Genomic DNA, 14007 nt, shown 5'->3' on the forward strand with positions numbered 1-14007 from the left:
ATCCACTAGAGAATAAAGTTGGAGTACACGAATAACAAAAAACCCTTCAAGCCTAGTCTATCCAATGTACTTGAGCCCTCCAAGCTCCTGCTACCAACGGACTTCATGGAGTCATGTCTTCTCTAGCTTTCTGGATCCTACAATACGTCTGATTGCATCCGCCAAGTCTCACCGGCTTCTTTTGGCAAATCCCCAAAGCTTCTCAATCTCCAAAACACTCTCTACACTCTGAAAAGCTATGGGTTGTGTTTGAGTACAAATCTTCTCTCAAGGTATGGCAATGGGAGAGGGAAGGAGGAGAGGCTACAATGATTTCTCACTAAGGATGGGTAGCTCTCTCTCTAAAAGATGGGTGTGTGTGTTGTAGAAAACCAATCTAGGGTTTTTCTCTCTGAATGATTCCTTACACATTTCTGGGTAATGAGGGTATATATAGTATGGATGAAGGGTAAGAAAGTCACACTTAGAAAACCTCTAGGCAGAGAGTTTTGCGGGTATCTTGCGAGAAGGCTTTACCCGCGAGACACTTGCGAAGTCCTCCAAGCTGGCACGACTCTTTAGCTTCTAGCATGTGCTTCTCACGTGGCTCTTTCGCGAGTTAGCTACTAGCGAGACAGTCGCGAAATCCACTGATTCTTCATTTCAAGCTTGATTCTTCACCAACTTAATACTAAACCCAATACAATAAAATCCCATAAAATACAATGAACAAATTAAAGCAAATACAACACTTTTTGTCATGGAATAAAGCCAACATAAAACATAGTTGTAAATCACAACTTTTCAATCTCTCCCTTTGGCTATTCCGTGACAAAACACCTTATAACAGAGTCTAGACTTAAACGTGAGTCTGGGAACAATGGCAAAACTCACTCACCCCTAAATCTAGAAGCTGTGAAGCACTTGGAACATATAAACCTGTAACCTGAAACACTTGCACAAAACACATTAGACCCTTAAGGTAAAGCAAGTAATAAAAGGACAAGTATAATGTAACAAGTAAAATGCGATCAAGTAAACATGATGTAAAACATATGAGTAACTTGGTTATATAGATGACAGTCATATGGAAATGACTACAATGATCATATAACAAAGCAAATGATCATCCGAACATGCAATCATTAAAGCACAAAGACATAAGGATACATACATGTCTAACACACAACCAACGTAAAACACCAAAGTATTTGCATCAAGGATACAAGATCCAAAACCAATGCAAAATACAAAACGTATTTGCATTAAGGATATAATATCCAACAAGGGCACAAGTGTGTTCCAATACAAAAATATGATGCAATGAGAGCAACAAAACATAGATACTAAAAGTAACTCAAAGCACCATAAAGCAACAAGAAAACAAGCAAAAAGTAAAACAAAGACAAAACAAGGTTTTCTCATAAAAGGTGTCTTCTCTCCCTTGGTATATGCATCTCCCCTATGGCTTTCTCCCCCTACGAATGTGCACGATGTAGAATTCCTCTCACTAAGAATGTGCACATGAGTCATATAGAAATGACAAAACAAACTGGTATATTCTCTGGTATACGTCCCCCTTTTTGTCACGAATAGACAAATGAAGAAAGAGGAAGGAGGGAAAGAAAAGAAGCTATGAACAAGGGTATGATGCATGAGGGGTGCAAGATGAATGAGAAAAAGGAAGTTCAAACAAAAGACAAAACAACTTGAAGACACAATGCTACAAAGCATAAAGAAAACATGACATGCTAAGGATGATGAAATATGATATAGACTTAGGCATGACATAAACACAATAACATGTTATATGTGCTAAAAGGGTCTAAAAAGACTTAACTAGCATGAGTGAATGCAAAACATGTCAAGTGTTAGAGTGTTTGCAGCAGAGGTGCATCTAGTGTGCATGTGAGATGCATGACCAATGCATGAATAAGCACTCACGGGGCAAAGTGTATAAAACACACCACCAATGATCAAAACATAAATAATTATGGTGATCCCCAGAGTTTGGTACTCATCGGACTTCAAAACAACGAGAAAATGTCATTTGGGCATTTTATCAAACACTTAGAGTCCACACACTACACATGTATGTTAAACAATGCAAGAACATATGAAAATCTTGCCTAAATACATGTTAGTTTTGCCACAAGGGGCCAACATCCAAAGAAAATCATCATTTAAAACAAAGCCCAATCAAAAAGATTCACAAAAATTAAGTTTTCCAACTCCCATTTGAGAAAGTCCTAACTATGAACATAAAACCCCCAAACACATAATCTAAGGATCTAAATCAATGAAAAGAGTTAAAGATTACCTTAGTGATGTTAATGGAATGAAAAACACTTGAATTTAGTTGGGTATTGATGTTGAAGCATTAAAACAGGGGTTTGGGAGATGATGAGAGACATTTAAAACAAATGACCCACGAAATGCCCTTTAAAAAGCTGATGTGGAAATTTTCGCGAGAAGCTGACTCGCGAAAGTACTCACTAAATTTTTCGCGAATAAGCCTTACTCGCGAGCTACTCGCAAAACAGTCATGAAACTCTCTGTCCAAAGCTTAAAAACTTGAGAATTGGACCCTTTAACTCGTGACTGAGCTTACACATGAAATAAGTCACGAAAACACCCAGAAAACATGTTTTTCACACAAAAATAACTTGAAAAACTTTGTAAAACATGAGTGATACAAATCACTTTCAAAAGCAAACAAAAAGAACAAAAATCTTTTTGGTTTGATCCTCATATGGTTGAGCACATACACATTACATTTGAACATGTACAAACACACAAATGAAATAGGCATTCATTGAACATTAAACTTGTGTGTTGTGTGTGTGTATCAAATGTGGAATAGTCCTTAGTCTAGAATTAAGCCTCAATGATCAATTCAATCAAGTCATACACAACTAGTACTAAGTCAAGTGGACTATCTCGATTATAGAAATGAACATATATGATCTCCCACAAGAATGAGTACAAAACTTTGAAGCTTTTCATTTGGCTTCTTTACAACTCATAACATATGATCATTTTGAACAAAGTACATCTCATTTTAAGATCGATGCCTGAACTTTTGATATTGCAACTTTGTAAGTGAGTAAGCCTTTGGCTTTTTGAGGCACCATACATTTCAATACAAGTCGCTTTTCCTTTTTCCTAGTCAAATACTAGTATGTGCGATGGCTTTTACAGCTCAATATCTCTTTTCGAGATTTGACATTTGATGAGATCTTTAAGCAAAAACATAAAAGCGTGGCAAAAGATATAGGCACAAGTTTATTCATGTATCAAGACCAACAAGACTATTGACTAATCATTCATGACAAGCTTGAAGATCGATTTACAACAATCACACATAGATATCAAGATTTGTCCTATAGAGATAGATGTGCATACAAAACAAGCTAGGCTTGTAAATGCACAACGCCATTAGTACGAAAGTACTAGGCCAAACTCACATGTGATATGTGCTCAAACATATACGATTAAACTTTTTGAATTTTTCACTTTTTATGTAGTTTTGGGTTTTTACTCACATAAAAGAAGAGCAATAAAGTAAGATAAAAAACAAAAGATATGCATACAAATAAATGCAAGATACAAAAAAAATGCATGAAGATATGAAAATCAATGCATGAGGGGTCCTACAAAGATCGAAAGAATTAGATCAAGGACCAAAAGAGCAAAAGCACAAACATAGGAACCCTTCTTCATCCAAACGGAATGATTGTTTGGAATGAGTGTCTCATGAGAAGTGAGACGAGGGTTGGAAGAATGAGAACTGGAGATGCACATAGACAAGGAGGTAAGAACATCAAAAACTTTCTTCAACAACTTACCATTTTCCCCCAAAACCAGTTTAGCTTACAAAGTACGACTTCCAAGTAGCTTAAGTTTCTCTTTTCTTTTGATTCTTTTAAGAGCTTGAAACTTAGAGCAATGAAGTCTTAGATGACCAAAGACATCACAATGGTGACAAACAATGGGTTTAGGTCCACTAGGCTTTTTGGGAAGGAATCTAACAACATGGTTTTGTTCTCTCTTTAACTTGGGACATTGTGGTCTTATGTGACCAATCACACCGCAATGGTGGCAAGTTGGAAAAAACTTAGATCCATCCAAAACCTTAGGTTGAGACCTAAATGGAGGCTTTGGCTTAAAAGCCTTTCTCTCCACTTTTTGATTTCTTTTGTGTGGAGGAATGTACACCGATTTGTCATTTGAGGTAGAACACATAATAGGCACAAAATCGGGTACCACAACATGATTGCAACATATATTTTCATCATTTTTAACACTCGGTTCAGCAATCAAACACTTGACATGCATCTTAAGAGATTCATTTTCACATTTAAGATCATCAACTAGTTTGTTAGACAAAACAAGTTTAGCATCTAAATCCATATTCAAACATTCAAACTCTTTCAGCTTTTCAAGAGAATTTTCAGCAAGTTTTTTATACTTTTCAACCAATTTGTTGGAGTCATTGAGCTTAGGAATCAAATCATCCTTTTCAAAAATAAACTTGCTCAAATTCTCATGAAACTTCTTACCATTTTTCTTCAAGAGTTTGACATTTGAAATATTAACAACAGCACCAAAAGATTCATGTAACATGTCATCACAATTTTGAGGATTAACACTCATAGAGGCATTTTCACAAACACATGGCATGTTACAATCAACAACATCCATAAAAGCATACAAAATACTATCCATGGTAAAACACATAAAGGGGTCAAGGATCACACTTAGGTAATGAAACCAAAATAGGTGTACTCGCTCTGATACCAATTGAAAGCTCGGATTTGTGTTAAAAACACAAGAGCTGTTTAGACCCCAAAATAAAAAATTACGGCTCGGTTGATTTTACTCTAACTTATCTAAGTGCGGAAACAAGAGTAAATGAAGCGCAATCAACCGATACTACTCTAGTGCAAAAACAAGAATAACAAACAATAAAATTAAAGCACAAGAGTAAGGGAAGAAGGATGCAAACACAAGATAACACGTCGATGTGTTATCAAAGAGGAAACCGAAAAACTCGGCAAAAACCTCTCTGCCGCCCTCCAAGCAGTAAATCAATCCACTAGAGAATAAAGTTGGAGTACACGAATAACAAAAGACCCTCCAAGCTCCTACTACCAACGAACTTCACGGAGTCATGTCTTCTCTAGCTTTCCGGATCCTGCAATACGCCTGATTGCATCCGCCAAGCCTCACCGGCTTCTTTTGGCAAATCTCCAAAGCTTCCCAATCTCCAAAACACTATCTACACTCTGAAAAGGTGTGGGTTATGTTTGGGTACAAATCTCCTCTCAAGGTATGGCAATGGGAGAAGGAAGGAGAAAAGGCTACAAAGATTTTTCACTAAGGATGGGTAGCTCTCTCTCTAAAAGATGGTTGTGTATGTTGTAGAAAACCTATCTAGGGTTTTTCTCTCTGAATGGCCTTCTTACACATTTGTGGATAATGAGGGTATATATAGTATGGGTGAAGGGTAAGAAAGTCATACTTAGAAAACCTCCAGGCAGAGAGTTTTGCGGGTATCTTACAAGAAGGCCTTACCCGCGAGACACTTGAGAAATTCTCCAGGCTGGCACGACTCTTCAGCTTGCAGCATGTGCTTCTTACATGGCTCTTTCGAGGGTTAGCTACTAGTGAGACAGTCGCGAAATCCACTGATTCTTCATTTGAAGTTTGATTCTTCACCAACTTAATACTATACCCAATACAATAAAATCCCACAAAATACAAGGAACAAATTAAAGCAAATACAACACTTTTTGTCATGGAATAAATCCAACATAAAACATAGTTGTAAATCACAGCTTTACAAAGCTTGCTAAGTTCCACTATTTTCTTTAGTATAGAACTCACCAAGAATATTATCCTTTGTGGATAAATAATGCCAGTCACGAAAAACGCCAACAACAAAAATCCATGGGCATCTCATAATTTAGCCTTTTCTTCCTTTTCTGCTGAGCATGGAGGCATTGACAGCTCATTTGTCAAATGTTTTGTTGTAAAATAGATGTCACATTTAGTAATACTATAGTTTTCTGTTTCACAATTTACAAATTAATAAGTTGTATTTGAACCCAGAAAAAAAAATTGTGATTGATGAATAATAAATCCCTGCTCACAACTCTTATTAGGTACCAATGACCTCATATTATCTCAATAATTATATAAAAAACTTTAAAAAATTTTGAGTCATAGTGATAATTGTTGTGTCCCAAATAATATTATCACAAATATTAGCAATTCAAAATAGCAATCACACAAAAGAACACAAATATTTACGTGGAAAACCCTTTTCTTTGAAGGGAAAAATCGCGGGACAAACTCTGAATAATTTCACTATTGTCAAATCAATTACAATAATTCTTGTGTATGCCTCACGGCTAAAGAAAAAAAAAATCTCTCTTTTTTTTGTTTGCTCTCACACACACAAATTATCCATCTTAAAGGCAGCAATCATTTTTCTCTATTCTTCAATATGCGGCAATCTCTTTCTTTTTTTTATGCGGCACCTTCAAAACCACATATAAACCTTATTTAAATAACCCCGGCCACAAACCCATCCTAGTAGCACACAAATACTAAATCCACTTGAACTAGGAATACTAACTTGCCAAGAAATAATAATGCAAGCTCATATGTGGGCTTTTGCTTTGTGGGCTGGACCACGTGCTTTATGCACCCAAAAATCGCCCCCTCCAGCCCACCAATGGGAGGAGATCTTCAATCTAGCTCTTCAGTTCAGATCCATGTCGGTCAAGTCAACTTCAAGTTTGACCTTCTTCATTATCTTCACCAACACTGAGAACACTTCATCAATGTCAATCCCTTTCATTTTCAAATAATAAATCTCATCTTGGATATCCTTAATCCAATCTTTTGGCTCCCCCTCATTAGAAGCCCAATTATTTTTGAAGCTAATAGTTCGATGTTCTCCAGCAATCCTCTTCTCATGAGGTTCAATAATCTCTAGTGGAGGATATTGCTCCCCCTGCTCAAGACCTCTAGGATCTTTCACTTCATCATCATCCCATGTAGCCATAGCATCTTCATATTCTTCATCACCTACCCCTTCCTCTTCTGAAGCACTATTAAGCACTGAGAATTTCACCCTCTTGGTTTCAACACCATTAATCCCAACACTCATCTGGAGTCTTCTCAAAATATTTAATCTCATTGAACTTCTTCTTATAGGTCTTCACATGAGTCCTGTACATACCACAACATGCAAGTCCTCTTGCAACAATCAATGGACCCTTAGTAAGTTTCCATCTTCCATTATTAAGGCAATTACAATAACCCGCTCGATCCATAGCCAATGTTGAAAACACATTCATCCTTAAATTTGGAATATGTCGCACATCCTTCAACATCATAGTGCTACCAACATTGGTTTCAATGCACACATCACCAATTTCCACAATTTTTGTGTAACTAGAATTACCCATCTTCACTGTACCAAAGTTTTCTACTTTGTACGTGGTAAACAACCCTATCGTAGAGATAATATGGTGGGGGGCTGTAGAATCAACAATCCACTCAACATCATTATTATTGGCAACATGCTCACACTTTTCATATCTTCCTTTATTTTGTTCCTTATTCCAATGCCAATAATCTCTTCTGAAGTGACACTTTTTCCCATAATGGAAGCATTCCCTAGTTTCCTTGAACTGAGATCTGTCTCTTGATTGTGACCTACCATTGAATCTTTGATCATTAGGTCCTATGCTTCTATCTTTGCTCTTGTTCTCCATGACAAAAGCTTGATCTTGTGCATTGTCTATTTTTATATCTCACTTACAAACCTCTTCACTTAAAATCAAATCTCGAATATCATCATATTTGAGTTTGCATTTCCCTACAGAATTACTCATTGCCATTCTCATATCTTCCCAACTATTTGGTAAAGAAGCCAAAAGAATCAATGCATGAACCTCATTAGTAAATTTAATTTCCACCGTGGATAATTGATTTGTGGTTGTATTGAACTCATTCAGATGTGTGCTACAAGAGTGTCTTCTGCCTTCTTCAGATTAAATAACTTCTTCATTAGATACACCTTGTTGTTAGCCGATGGCTTTTCATACATGCTAGAGAAAGTCTTCATCAAATCTATTGTGGTCTTTTCTTTCACAACATTGTGCACAATTGATCTGAAAGTTCACTTAGTGTGTAAAACACTTGTGAATGTTTAGACCCTAAACACAAATTTATAATAGCAAGCTTATATTCAAACAATAGATGTGCAGAATATGAAATATAAGCAATACCCAATTTGGCAAACTACTTTAACACATAATTAATCACAAACACAACAACAATTAATGGTTAAAGAGTAAAGGAAGAGAGATGCAAACACAAGATAACATCGGCACATGTTATCGAAGAGAAAACCGAAGAACTCGGCGAAAAACCTCTCCACCGCCCTCCAAGCGGTAAATGATCCACTAGAATATTAGTTAGGATACATGAATAGCAATAGACCCTCCAAGTCTAATCTACCCAATGCACCTAAGCCTTCCAAGCTTCTTGCTCCAACAAGGTTATGTCGAACCATGTCTTCTCTAACTTTTCGGATCCCGCAATAAGCTCCATATTGCATTCGCCATCCTTGTCATCTTCCAATGCTTCCCAAAGCTCCAAAAACACTCCCAACACTTTGAGTGGGTATGGGTTGTGTTTAGGTACAAATCTCCTCTCAATGGGTATAACAATGGGAGAGGGAAGGAGAAGAGACTATATAGATTTCTTCCTAAGAATGAGTAGCTCTCTCTCTAATGAGGCGGGAGTGTTGTAGAAACTTCTCTTAGGGTTTTTCTCTCAATAGCCACCCCTACATTTCGTGGGTATAAGGGTATTTATAGTAGGGTATGAGATGGAATGTGAAAAGTCAGTTTTTAGCAAAACAGGATGCACTGGTGAGTCACTCGCGACTGAGATGAGTCATGAGTTCCAGCCGCTAGTTAATAGAAAGGTCAGATTGTACTTTTTGTCCTGTAGCGATCTAGTTGTCATGACCCTTCAACTTCCTGCATGCTTGACACGTGTGCCACATTTTGGCGGGTCGCCACTCGCGAGTTAGTCGCAAGTTCCAATCACCAGTTTGCTCCTTGTTGCACACACTTGATCAATTCTTCACATTCTCTCACACACAACCCTTACATTATTTCCACCTAGATATAGGGTTTCTAAATGCTAAATTACAAGCAAATTTGACATGGAATAAAGCCAACATATGGTTGAATAAATTCAACCTTACATGATCTTCACAGAGTTAATCGAATAACTCCTAATACCTGTCTATCAAGAAGGTTCCAGTCTTCATTCTTCATAGTTTCAGGTTTCGTCCCTAAAAGAGGCAGATGCAATTTCTTCCCATAGAGATAATCTTCAATCTGCATCCTCCATTACGCAAAGTCTGTTCCATCAAATTTCTCAATTCCTGAACCCTTGCCTTCTTCTCCGGCCATCGCTTCCACTCTAACCTTAGCTCTGATACCATTTGTTGGGTCCCAAATAATATTATCACAAATATTAGCAATCCAAACTAGCAATCACACATAAGAACATAAATATTTACGTGGAAAACCCTTTCTCTTTGAAGGGAAAAACCGCGGGACAAACTCCGAATAATTTCACTATTGTCAAATCAATTACAATAATACTTGTGTATGCCTCACGGCTAAAGAAAAAAATCTCTCTTATTTTTCTTTGCTCTCACACACACAAATTATCTTTCTCAAAGGCGGCAATCATTTTTCTCTATTCTTCAATATGCGGCAATCTCTTTCTTTTTCTTATGCGGCACCTTCGAAACCACATATAAACCTTATTTAAAAAACCCCAGCCATAAACCCATCCTAGTAGCACACAAATACTAAATCCACTTGAACTAGGAATACTAGCTAGCCACGGAATAATAATACAAGCTCATATGTGGGCTGGACCATGTGCTTTGTGCACCCAAAAATAATTGTAGAAAAAATAATTAATAGCAACTAATTGATGACCATGCATAATGGAATGCCTAGACACCACCAACTTAGAGTTGAGTCAGAGACTCATGGAAAGATTTATTTGTTGCACAAATAGATTTAACTTAGCTTATTCACAATGCCAAGTACAACACGACTAGTGAAGAAACCCATTTTGTTTTGATATTGGGGCCATGCTGAAACTAGTGCTTTAGATGCATCCATAAGAAACAAGTTGGCAGGGTGTAGCCAGGATATTTTTCTTGGGGGCCAAATTATATATTCCTATGTTAAATTTATAAATATATGGTATACGAAATGATCAAATTTAAAATATAATAATATTATTCCTAAACTCAAATGCATCTAAAGCTAAAATTAAAATATAAAATTAGCTAGGGAAAATATGAGATGATGACGAAAAGATCAAATTTGTGAAGGAAAAACACATAAGTTTGTGTTGTCAATGCATAACATATACAAAGGAAATAGTGCACTTTTTTTTGGGTAACAATCCAATGTACTTTTGGATGCAAGGAACACAATGCACTGCACTTTTGTAAGCTTATAAAAAAGAAAGGACACATGGCATCTACGCATTTGTTAGGCTTTGATAAAAGTTTATACTTTAATTGGGTTGGGTCTACTTGATAAACTAACATTAAGGCAAACTAATTAAATGGGTAATCATTTGAATTTTAAAAGAAAGAATAGGCAAACTCACATAGACTGGGATCTATGAAATTTTTTTGGAGGCCAATCATTACAATTTTAAAAACCTAACCTATTTTAATATATTATTATAAAGGGATTTCAAATTTTTGGGGCTGCCATGCCCCCAATGTTACATGTGCCAAGTTGGACAGATCATATATTCATATTAAATGCATAAAGAATTGGATTGTTTTGGTCAGACCAACCTAAGCTCTTAAGCCAATAGTCCTTGTCCTCTCTAAACTTAATTTAATGAAAACAAGAAGAACAACAAATTACAAATCACAAAGTCCCACCTTCTCCAAATCGTCACCGCAAACGTCATTAACACTTTTATGCAATCCCTTCTATTTTGAGTAATTCTAGAATTATACAAAATGTCACAAATTTTGCTACAATTATCTTATATAGAAAATTGTGATTGACTGTCTATCACTTTCAAATAAATCTACTACTCACAATTTGACATGTAGACAATTCTGGCAAAAGTTCTAATTTAAGTTCTGTTCCTACAATTTTTTGTTCCATTTTTTAGCTTGCAATGGTTTTGGACATATACTACTACTATTACAATGGTTTTGCCAATGTTATTGGGAAACACAGTGATGACCGACCTCCCTATTCAATATAGTTACCGGGTCTGCCATTATTACTTGCTACTCGTGACCTTCCCTCCTTCTTGCTTGCTTCAAACCCATATGCTCTTGTACACCCTAAATTCCAAGCCCAACTTGAAGTGCTTGAAAAGGAGAGCAATCCTAGAGTTCTAGTGAATACCTTTGATGCATTAGAGCCCGAGGCTTTAAAAGCGCTCAAAAAACTTAACTTGGTTTCAGTTGGACCGCTAGTTCCATATGCTATTTTGGATGGAAGAGATTCGTCTAATGGCTCCAAAAATTACATCAAATGGCTCAAGTTGAAGTCCAAATTGATGAAACTTGATTTCACCTCGTCAGTATGTTCCTCGTCAGTTCGATGGATGACTTGAGATCTTGTATAGAAAAAAGCACCAAAAAGATAATGACACCGGTTTGGGGCCTGCCAAGGACCCTCCAATACTGATGTTAGTTTCAACTTATCTGAGAATCTCAATTTTGTTTTGTATGTTTCAGTCGTGTCCTTTTACCTATCTTTCTTGGCTTTATATAGCCTTAAACTGAGTTAATGCTCATTCTAACGTCATTTTGTAGCTGGCGGATTTAATGCTCAATGATGGTCATTTAATCCCCATATTTGCTGTTTGTAACCGACCTTTAAGTGCACATTATTGGATGGGGATAACGGTCTCATTCCTACTTATCATTCGATCATTGAATGCCTTCTGGAATTAATGCGCTTACATTCGTCTGTGCATTTACTCGTCGTTGTTATAGACGGTTTGCAAGTTATGGACGACCATTCATATTGATAGGCCAAAAACGTATTAACCCCTTGTGATGAATTAAGTTGGTTAATTAGCCAAGTTTATTAATTAATCAATTTAATATGCAAACGCGTGATAGCACAAACAAATCACCAATAAACTACAGTGCAAGAGAAAATAAATTTGACATGGTGATTTGTTTACGAATGGGGAAAACCTCCAAGGCAAAAACCCCACCGAGTGATTTTAAGGTCACCATTCTCGAGAATCCACTATTATCAAAACAAGCAATTACAAGTAAAGGAATCCCAGTACTTTATACCAACCTACAGTTGAACCCATACCCCAATACCCTATTGAACTTGTTCTGTAGTGACAATCTCTCATTTTCAATGCATGGCTCACAGTACGTGACTAACCAATTGCGTGGATCCCAGTACGCAACTTCAATCACCAACTTGAGAAAGATGTTGGCTGCAAAATTCTTCAGTTCATCCTCACAATGAAGAACAAGAAGATGCTTGGTTACAAAACCCTATGGTACAAAGACATAGCAGCTTCTTCACAAAGAGATGAACTAGGGCAAACTTTCTCTCCGATCACAAATTGCTTGAACAGACTTTTTCAAAGCTTGTGCAACTTGTGTCTACTTTGACAGCCTTTGAAATAATCCTTTTATATGTCTAGGGTTATGAGAAAAGAAGGCCCAAAGACATATCCATGGATTAAAATCAAAACAGATCTGAAAATCTGTTTTCCTTAAACCTCGATAGATAGAAGTGTCGAGCAGTTGTCGAGCCATGGGGCTGGAATAGCTTCTTAAAACTCGATAGATGCAGCTGTCGAGCCACCTGTCGAGATTTAATGATAAGCACTTCTCAGCTTGTTTCTTGGATAGACTTTCATGGCTTTCACACTTAATCTTAAAACCTTGTTTCTTGAAGTATTAAAAACATCCTAAATCTACCCAATTATAAGTAAAGTGCGTTTTGTCAAAGGATTAGCCAATTACATAAAAGAATGACATATGTTCTTATTAAGTGAACCACATATGTCCTAACAATCTCCCCCTTTGGCAATTCGTGACAAAACCACAACAAACAAATGAACATATGAGAGAAGTCTTAAATCACTTAACTCATACTCACTTGTTGAGTACAATAAAATCTATCCTAACACAAACTCTTGAAAAACTTTGCAAGAAGAGAGTTCATGACAAGTAGACTTTAACAACCTGTATTTCTAAAATACTTAAACAAAACTCATCAAGGCATCTTAGTGTGAAACAGAAATAAAAAATTGCATACAAAAATAAGAATCATGTGTATAAAGAGAGAAAAGAAACAACACATGTAGAGATAGGTGAAAAAAACATACATCAACATATATATATATATATATATATATATATATATATATATATATATATATATATCACTTGATAAGCATCACGTATGTAAAAATGGTCACAAGACCTAGGTACAAGAACAATGTATCCCCAACAAAGAAAGAAAAGAAAAGAAAAGATACATGTAATCCTCACTACATCCCTCAAAAAGAAACAAGCTCTCCCCCTAACAAAAATCTCCTATGTCCTAACTCTCCTCCTAAGAAAGACTACTCTCATATCCAAAACTATTCCCCCTTTTTGTCACGAGTGACAAAGGGTAAGAGTGTCAAGTAGACATCTCGTCAAAACTGGAAGAGCTAGCATCTCTATCCTTATCATCATCGTCAAAACCATTATCAGGTGTCTCGGGTGCCTCGGGAGGAGGAGAGGGAGACTTCACAAAGCCACCAAGGCGAGCCTGTCGTCTAGCAATGCGGCCAACACGAGTGTTCACCTGATACAACTCAGTAGAAAGTGTATCAAGGCGAGCATCCATGCGCTGAAGCTGTGCCATAATCGCATCCAAAGTCACACCTCCAGCTGAAGAAGAG

Source organism: Castanea sativa, chromosome 2 (assembly GCF_040712315.1).
Source record: "Castanea sativa cultivar Marrone di Chiusa Pesio chromosome 2, ASM4071231v1".
NCBI classification, from domain to species: domain Eukaryota; kingdom Viridiplantae; phylum Streptophyta; class Magnoliopsida; order Fagales; family Fagaceae; genus Castanea; species Castanea sativa.